The sequence below is a fragment of the Patella vulgata genome, chromosome 6 (genome assembly GCF_932274485.2).
Source record: "Patella vulgata chromosome 6, xgPatVulg1.2, whole genome shotgun sequence".
Taxonomy (NCBI): domain Eukaryota; kingdom Metazoa; phylum Mollusca; class Gastropoda; family Patellidae; genus Patella; species Patella vulgata.
In genome coordinates this window covers 26666261-26676612 of record NC_065884.2, presented here as the reverse complement: position 1 = coordinate 26676612, position 10352 = coordinate 26666261, and positions in this window count along the sequence as shown.

Below are 10352 nucleotides of genomic sequence, written 5' to 3'. Positions count from 1 at the left end.
AATATAAAAAACGGTCTCATAATTACTGCATGTAAATGTTTTCCCTGGGTTACATGAAGTAACTCAAATGAATCCGGACATATACAACCCTGATAAATGTTATTTACAAATCATAAATGATACTCAACATCATGAAGTGATAAATGTTGTGCCTTACCGGTAGTGGGTTGGGTAGCCAAATGGTTAACACGTGCGCGTTGTATCAGACGGTCTGTATTGTATTGAGTCAAGTTGTGTGGTTTCAATTCCACGCTTGTACAGGACAAGGAGTAGGGTCGCCTGTCCAACCTCGTAGGTTTTTTCTGGGTCCTCCAGGTTTCCTCCCACTGCTAAAAGACCCCTACGCTCAAGCAAATTATTGAAATAAAATTTTAGTCCCAAAATGACCTAGTTTGTGTCGAGTGGATGTTAAACCCAATTTTTTTCTAGCCTTACCGGTAATTGAAACATAATATTTTGGAGAAGTCATTTAGCCCAGTAGTGATCCTTTGATAAAAAAAAAAAATATCCCTCCTGCATCAGAGTTTTTAGAAAGGATTGTTTGAGAACCAGAATTTTCTTGTTTAGCCTTAGGATCGTCAAATCTTTAAAGGAGCTAAGTCTCTAACTCAATATCATCAAAAATCTTCAACATTGAAAACACGATTTATTTGTCAAATTACATCAACATTCATGTTGTGATCTTACCGGAAAAAGATGGGCTTTTGATATCCAATATTTAAGACAAAATAAACATTTTACCATTAGTACACGAATCGTGTACCATAATGCGCTTCAGCCCCAGTTGTATCAAGAGACTCGAGGGACGAGGCTAGACACATTGCACCATATCAAACGGCGTATGTAGACTGGAATAACCAGACGCTAGAAATTTGCACTCGCTTGAGACTGCTGGCTTATTTCGCCGAACATATCTGATTTGAAATTGGAGTAAAAACGGAAACCATTGAATGTAAATCAGTTTATATACATTCATATTACAGTATTATATGCGTTGCGACCCACTTTTGTCAATTTCTAGGTCCAAAATGTTAGCGATTTAGCTCCTTTAAGTTTGCTCAAGATTTATAGAACAAGCACAAGAACCCAATAAATATTCAGTTCTTGTTGTACAGAGCTAGATTCCCAACCCATTCCTCATTCTGGTCATAACTAGTGTTGAAGCTCTGGGCATATTTTAATATTCGGCTATCCGAACATATTCGTGTGTAATTTAAAACTTAGTTTTGACGTTTCAAGCGCATGAAATTAGTCTATTGTACGAATAAAGGCTAATAAACCATAAGATAAATATTCAAATAGATGATTTGAATTATTAGACATCTTTTTAATAGCCTATATTGTCATTGTCACTAATAAGCTTAATGCAGGATGTATCAAACGATCGAGCCATCGTTTTGAAGAATAAATATGGCTGCATGCGGAGAGGGAGAAGGCTTTCATCAAACTTTTATACCCAGAACAGTCTTATTTTAAAACATTGTCTAACTAACAAGAAAAATCATTTCATAAGTTTCTAAAACTTTATTTATCTGAACCAATTTATTTGAAATGATCAATCCTTTTATATTTCGTTATAAACAACCCCTGCCCGACTCAGACTGCCAACATTGGAAAGACAGGGTTCGGCTCAAAAAAATCAAACCGTAATAAATGGCACCATATGAAGGAAACACACATGAACTGTTCAAACAAAAAGTTTTAATTGATTACTGTCTAAAACTAGCTACAGCTTTTTATCTTTTAAAATCTCACGTAAGAATATTATTATTAGATGGTCGACGTGTCTGGATCCAGATTTGATCTTTTAGTGGTAACTAAATTTACCGCTGGGGAAAACACACGCTCTGATGGTACCAAGGTGGCTGGAATACTAACATAAGATTTGGCCAGTCATGGCTATCTAAGTTTAGCAGAGGAAATAAACAAAGACCACGTGTATACAGCTTGACTTTGCCTGAATGTGCTGAATAGCTACAGCTCTAATCATCGGCAAAGTGCACGACTAGGAGCTCGCCATGGGCCATGGCATTCGTCTAATATTTGAACTGTGCTGGTTATGACTATTTAAAAGTAATAAAACAGTTGTATTGGGTAGAAAGACTAAATGCTTCGGATCTGTCGATATGTTTCAAGCCTTATTTGCAGAAAATTATTGCTCATTTAATCCTATATAATATAAGGGGTCGTTTCAAAATAACACAAACAGTTATGAAAAAAAAAACATCGGATAGCACGAATAGTTAAAGCATCCGAATATCCGCGAGGTTATATCCGTGAATGGATATTCGGATACAAGTTTCAACACTAGTCATAACAACACACCATGATTGCTGACTTTGTATTTTAAATGTGAAAATGAAACAATTGGTGATAATAATGATATATTTGACCAATATTGACCGAATATAATGTTTTATAATGTTAAAGTTACATTCCTGCGTACAAACTGGTTGATTTGATAATATATTTGGCCTAAAAACATATTCAAACTAATTAATTTATCATAAATTTGCTTCAAATCCTTCTCGAAACATTGTAATTGTCAAGGAATACCCTTGCTATAAAAAATCGATCAAAAGAGGTCATGTTTGTGTCACGTGACTTACGGGTGCGAAGTCGGAGGACAATTCATTGCATACACAAGACGATGTTGTCTTTGACTATTACAAATATCGAAATCTAATTAAATTCACGGATTATCCATTGCCGCGTCTTTTTCCATGATTTTTATCTCAGAAAGTGTTGTACGTCTATCTCTTCATAAAGTTTATCAACATGTACATCTAGCGCTCAATATCTGCGTGCAACCTTTGAAATCACACGTGCAGATATTCTTAATCGTCGGGCTGTCGATTAGGGGAACCCTGACATTTTTGTCATGTATACGCTCCATGAGTGTTTTTCAGGGAATCCAGTATTTTTCTAGTAAGATTGGATATCTCTACTTTCCATATATACCAAAATTGCAATACTTTTATTGGAAATAACCACCCGATAAATACTTTTCTGGGAACCTATCTTCAAGAGTTAGATAAGTTTGACCCATAAAACGAATTTTAGTCACATGACACTTATTCCATGATATATGAAAATGGTTTATGGTATATATACTAAATTAATCAAATATAGATAGGCTTACAATGCAATCACTACATTTTAATGTAGATAACATGTATTGATTTGAAACTGTAACAGAGACATGGATCTGGCATGGCAGATCCCAGGGTTGGGGGTGGGGGACCAGTTAGTAACATAACCAAAATATTTACTAAAATTTTGAATGTTCTTTTCCAGAGAGTTTTTGAATGTTGGGACACAAAAACACTTTATGTCTTCCGCTGCTCAACATACATTGTTGTGTCCTTTTTCAGTTCCTGGATGTTTCACATATCTTTAATTGTAGCACATTATTATTTATTTGGACTCCACAAATGAACTTTGTTTATGTACTTGTTTTTGTATTACTTTGTTGCATTTTCTCAGCCTGAGCTTGTAATAAGTCCATTCGTTTTCTCATATAATGCTGCCAATGTAATAACTGTTGATCGTCTATATATTTTGAACACCTTGCATTCACCAATTCCTTTCGAAAATGTTCATACTGTAGCAATTCAAGAAAATGGAGGCATTGAGGATATCTGAAAAAGAAACAAGCCAATAATGAGGCTAATGTCCCACACACTAATCCGAAAGTAGAGAGAGAAATGGGGATTAATGCCAACTAGACACAAACTAGGTCATTTCAGGACTTAGATGTAATTCAATTTAATTTCAATAATTTGCTTGAACGTAGGGGTCTTTAGCTGTGGCAGGAAACCGGAGGACCCAGAGAAAAACAACAAGATTCTACGCTATTCCGTTGTTACATACAAGCAGGGAATCGAAACCACGTCACTTGACTGAATGACAGAACTTGGGATCTAAAGTGCACGTCCTAGACCAGGGCCATATTAAAACCTATAGAGGCCCTAAGCACAAAGAATATTTTGGTGCCACCATATAGTATACAATTCAAAATGTAAACAATAATAAACCATTAACAATCTGTCAAGCAGTGATTAGAGTTTTTCTGAGGTTTTATACATGTCATTATATATTGAGACAAAGAAGGTAACAGTAAGAAAAGACAAAAAACAATGAAAAACTTAATTAAAAGTTCTTAATTAATTATTATATTAAATATTTGAATTCGTCATCTAACAAAGCAGAAATTCTGAGGTGCCGCCGTTTCCAATGATGGCCTAAGCATGTGATTGCTCAATGCTTAATCTAGTCCTGACTTGAACATTTGGTAATTAGTCATTGTGTTCCAAAAGTGCTACGGACAGACACATTTTAATAATCTGATTTCTTTGAAAGGCTAGGGACAACTTTTCCTTGTAACCCAATAACAAAATATACCGAAAAACTAATGTCCTCCCCCTACCTGATAGAAAAAGATTCTTCATTTAATGATTGTGTGGAGAATGATAATTTTGTTTAATGGATTATGGTCAAATATAAAGTTTATACATTGTAGTAAACAAAATTTAATCTTACTTGAGAAAACTGGAATATTTAGGATCCTTCCAATACATCAGATATTTTAAATAATTGATGAAACATGGATCTTTAAAAAATCCTCTCTGTGCTAAAACTAAACAAAGAAAAGTAAAAACAAACATGATTGAAAATTAATGTGAGAAATCTCATCATGCAACAGTTTTCACCTTCTTCAGTAAGTAAGTCAGCCAAATATAGTTTATCACAAAATAAGGCTATAATGAAAGCAAACATGGTTGTTGGAAATAGTAATAATAAACCAATGATGCAGTTATTTTGAACTGGTTATAAACAATCTACATTGTAGAAATTCTAGTTGATCCTCTCCTTCTAATAAAAAAACCCAATCAAATTATAAATTACCTTAAAGTTACAATTTCATATTTTCTAAGAAAGTCAAAACATAATTATTTCTATGTATTTTGCTCAATAGGTTGTCAACTCACTATTTATTATACGATCATAGGTTATCTTTCTCACACTTAAAAATCTTCACACCGGAAATAATAACACAATTACCTCCCTTGTTTTCCTATTCCCCACCATGAAATAGCTATCTTCAAATGTTTGAATTTGAAGTTGAAAATGATATTTTTGCCAATTTCCCAACTGGCAAAAGTGAATTATAGGATTAATAGGATTATTCTTTAACAAGGTAGGACTGTTTATAGATACCATCTATTTTAGGGCTTTATTTCAATACATTTTAAAAATATAACTTAAAAATATGAAATTGTAACTTTAAATAAAGTACCGGGTAGTAAACTTATATACTAAAAATAGTGAAAAGTAAACTGAAGGCTATAATGGACGCAAATATGGTTGTTGGAAATGATAATAATAAACCATTGATGCAATTATTTTGAATTGGTTATAAAATAATCAACTGTATTCAACGATGTATTCCTGAATATACTATATAAATAGTCTTGCTACCTCTCCACATACAACTAACTCGGAAGGAGAAAGTAATATAATCCCAAGAGTAGACCTACTGATACTGGATCAAATGAATAGAGAGAGAGAGAAATGGGGTATCTAGGTCATTTCGGGACTAACATATATGGTTCAATTTTATTTCAATAATAAGCTTGTGTGTAGGGGTCTTTACTCTTTAGCAGTGTGAGGAAACCGGAGGACACAGAGAAAACCCACAAGGTTGGACAGGCGTCAAATGAATAGACCACTGGCACTAATGTGTAATCAGGAGACTCACTTTGCTGATGGCTGCAGTGTGCACATCAATTTTGTAAAATCATTTAATAAAGTAAGGTTCTTACAGTTAAGGTAGTTTGGATTAGCCAGACATTGTACAAATTCTAGCTCCACCTGGAATCTAATTCTCTGTTGATCCTCTCCTTCTAAAAAAAAAACCAATCAAATTACCTTAATAAAAGTACCGGTAAGCTTATACTACAAATGGTGAAAACTAATATTTCTGTATATCTAAGATTAAAATGCGTAATAAAGTAGTACTAATCTGACCCTTTCCTTTTCAGTAAATGAATTAGAAGACAGTTTACGACTTGACACTGTGCTTGTCAGGCTCTACAGCCTGCACCACTGGCACTGACAAGGGAAGACTGTGCCGGAAAATCTACAGGAATTTTGTCAGCCAACACCAGGAGCGAACCTGAAACCTCCTGTTGGCGAGCCAGAGCCTTACTCACTGAGCCACTGCAGCTCCCAACTCATAGCACACTGCATGGCGTAGAGTCATCTTTATTTGCACAGCTTGTGCAGAAAATCAGGATGTGAAATAGTACTATAGGCTATAGGTAGTTCCTTTAGGAACTGTCTTTGGTCGGATGATGTCCGCTGACATTTCCTATCCGACCTATAGGCTATATATAGCTGCAACGTGAAAATATGGTAAAATAGCGCTCTTACCCATCTCTGGTCTCAGGCTTTTTTGGAACCTTTACCTTTTTTTTTTTACCCTGATTTGTTATTTTGCATCAAAAAAAAAAATCATTTCTCACCATATCTAACACAAGTTTATAATAATTTGACACTATTTTCAAGTAGAATTTTTCGATTAAATAATCATGCGGTCTACACATGTTCGAGTCTCGTAATGGCTGATCAGTTCAAAGTATTTTGTGTATGTTTTTAATACTATTAATAGCAAAATTGTATTAGTAAATAGTGTTGAATTATTATAAATGATGTGGGTCAGCTGTGGCAAGAAATGAATTATCACTGTGAAAAATAGTGGGTAAAATTGCCTTAGAACAGAGGTGCAGCAATATTTGGACGGATAGGAACTGTCAGCGGACATCGTCCGATCAGAGACAGTTCCCAAAGAAACTAGGCAATAGGTAACTTTTGGAAATTAAATATAACTGTAATATCATCCATTCAATTTGACATTTGTTGTTGTTTATATATTTCTTGCAATAATGTGAATGTTCTGTTTGTAAATTGTAGTTTGTCTCAGTCTTGTCCGCCGCATGTTTGTCTTTTTATCGGTTTTGTATTGCGTGTACAGTCCTCCTCCTGCACTAATATTAATAATAATACCATTAGGCTAATCATAGTTTCAAAAAATACGCCAACCTGACATTCTGATTCCTGAAACTAAACTTATGCCAAAATGCCTATTGTTTGGCTTTACTTTTCACTAGGCCTAGATTTCAACAACGGAAGTACATTTTCTTTCGATCTCCAAGTCTTTAGAGTCTTTATACTTTCCCACTGGTTATTGCCGTCTTAAATTTTTAAAGGGAGGCAAATCATTTTTATTTTTTTGAAAAGGGATGCAGACCACAAAAGCCTACTTCATTTACTGTTTATCGTGGTTCGCGAATATTGTGTATTGTAGAATAAATAATAACGCAGATGACCAGAAAAACGTATTTATTTCAGTCGCTCTATGAATACACTATTACATATTGCCTTATACATACCAATGAAGGATGTCGAAATAAGTCTATGTTAAAGCAAATGATAAAAGTACTAGTATAGGCCCGTTGGTTCTCTCGAGTAGGGCCTAAGGCATTTCTTATGAGCTGGATACGATATTGTTAACATGTGGAAGAACCCCCCCCCCCCCAACAAAATAACTGCAAAAACCCTCCAACAGGAACGTAATTCCTAAATTATGATTCTACCTGGGATTTTCTACCAGGACACCCGGTATAGTAGCTACAGTAGCCGTTGCCCCTACATGGATGTAGTCAAGTCAGGTCAAGTCCCGTCCCACTCCGTCCAGAGATATAACGATACGCTTTTTCTGTTGTTGGATAAATATGTTTGTGATATATTAAGCAAAGCAAATGTTGTATTGCAAATGTTCTCAGCCTTGTACAAAATTAATAATTTTGAAAAGATTACTGGGGTGCCAGATTGGTAGAGTGGAGAGTGGAAAGCAGTTGATAATAGTAAGTGCATGAAGATCGCACCACACACAAACAAACACCCATAAGACAAACCCGCCCGCGGACAAGATACACAATATACACATAATAAACAGACATAAATAATAAACAACAAACGTACTTAGAGTATCAATTAAATGGACCGGGGGGGGGGGGGGGTGCAGGTAAATGGTGATAGCACGGTATATATTGGAGAATGTTGATATCAACATGCACCCATCATAACTCGAGCGATAACGAATATCCAGACACTGAATTCAGCGCACTACACATACATCCAATGCGGTGCGTTGAACAAATGAAAACTTTGCCTACGCATAACGGCACTGATGAATGATGGGTGACGCATGTGCCTTACTACTGGACAAATACACAGAGGCTCTTGCACTGGTGTCAGCGGGGCCCTTTTCTCGGATTCAGAGGCCCTTTTCTTGGACATAGGGTCCATTGCACTGAATTCAAAGGGACCATGTTCTCATATTCAGAAGCCCTGTCTTCAGCGTTTTCTTTCAGTTTTATGTTTGGAGATTTTCCTTATTTTTTAGAATCGAAGGCTGGTGCCTCTGGCGCCTCCGCCATAATCCGCTACTGGCCCGGCCCAAGCTATTCTACTGATCAGATGTATATTGTTTCTTAGTTATGTAGCGCCGGTTAATATCCGACGACAGGGTTTGGGGTATAGGAACTCTGCAACCAGTGATTGATATTAGGCCAATCACGAACCTCGGGTAAAGTAAGTAAAACGCAAAGGCTCCCCTCCCGGAGACAAAGTTTGGAATTAGCCAAAAGGTAATTCTCCTCAAGTATCCCCAAGCAAAGAATAAGAGAAGGCCAAATTATAACTAATGTGTATTTAGAAACCAATAAAATTACAATGTGTATTTAGAAACCAAGAAAATTACAATGTGTATAACATGTTACTTATGATCAGATACTTACTTAAATATATGTAGATACATAAGATTTATTGAGAAGGGTGTTACAACTCATTACCCCAGTATGTTGATTAGGCGGTTTCGTTAATTCTAAACTCAAATCTTAGATCAGTTATAGACTTCTGAATAATAGAGAGAATACCTTAAGCATTTGAAACATATTACTTACAGTCCAACCACACTATGAGACAGCAAATTATCAAGTATAAATTTAGTAATAATAAACATAGCAAAATGGTAATGATTTAGGAAATATTTCAGAAAAAGAATGAATATTAATAATTATAACAAATGTGAAACATACACATATTATACATATTTAAAATTAGCAAAACATACTACAGATTTTGATACTACAACAAAATATAAACGAATTAGAAATATATAAATTATCTACATAAATCATTCAATAATTGGACATGAAAAGGGTTATCTACCCTTATAAAAAAACGAACGAGAAACGAAGGCCGTTTCATTACCCACGCCTCGAAAAGTAGTCGTCCCGACGTCTTACAAAAGTTGAACAACTTGGATCACTTGACACCCCTTTTCGGCTCTATCAGTTCCATCAGTCTGGCCGGAATCTGTATTGTATGAGATGATGAAACTCTGTAAACTCCAACTGAACCTTGTATAGAAAGATTTATCTTTTGACCTTTAAAGTATATGCATTTCTCTTTTAAATCGAGTTTACAATCTTGGTCTCTGAGAAAATCTAAGCCAATAATACACTGGGATCCGATAGGAGCAACTACAGCATTATGTTCACATTGCAAGTCACCTATCTTAAAACTGAAACTAGCTTTTCCTTTAGTTTTCATGTGTTCCCTATTGGCTAGTTTCAAATCATATCCCAGATTTTCAAGTCTAGGCTTTCGTGACATGTTATCAAATAGTGGTTCGGAGATAAGAGTTACCGTGGCTCCTGTATCTATTAGGCTTTGAGATTTCACCCCGCCTACTTCCATCTCAGCATGGAGACCTCCTTCATTTGGTTTATTATAAAAGGTTTGAGATTCATAAACTTGTCTTCTTATTTGACTTCTAGTGACAGGGCGAGCATTATAGCGTCGCCTTTCTCTTTTGCAATCAATGGATAAATGTCCAGGCTCTCTGCAATTATAACAAGTACATTTGTAACACGTTTATCTCTAGCAGAAGTGTTATTGGAGCTTATTTGCTCTTTTAACTGTTCAATCATTTTGAAAAGGGAAGAAACCTTTTCATGTAACGATGGCTCTTTATCCTCATTTATGGCTCTTATGTACTTTTCTCTCTGATTTTTCTGGCTTTCCGCATACCGAAAAGATTCTAGCTCCAGAGCAAGTTGTATAGCGTCTTCAATATTTGAAGGGCGATTTTGCTGAATCATCCATACCATATCAGAATCATCCTGCAAGGAGTCTAAAAAGGCATCTCTTGCTAGAATGTCCTGGAGGTTTTGTTCTGCTTTTGGATAAGCTAGAATAACAATCCTTTTGATACGTTGACC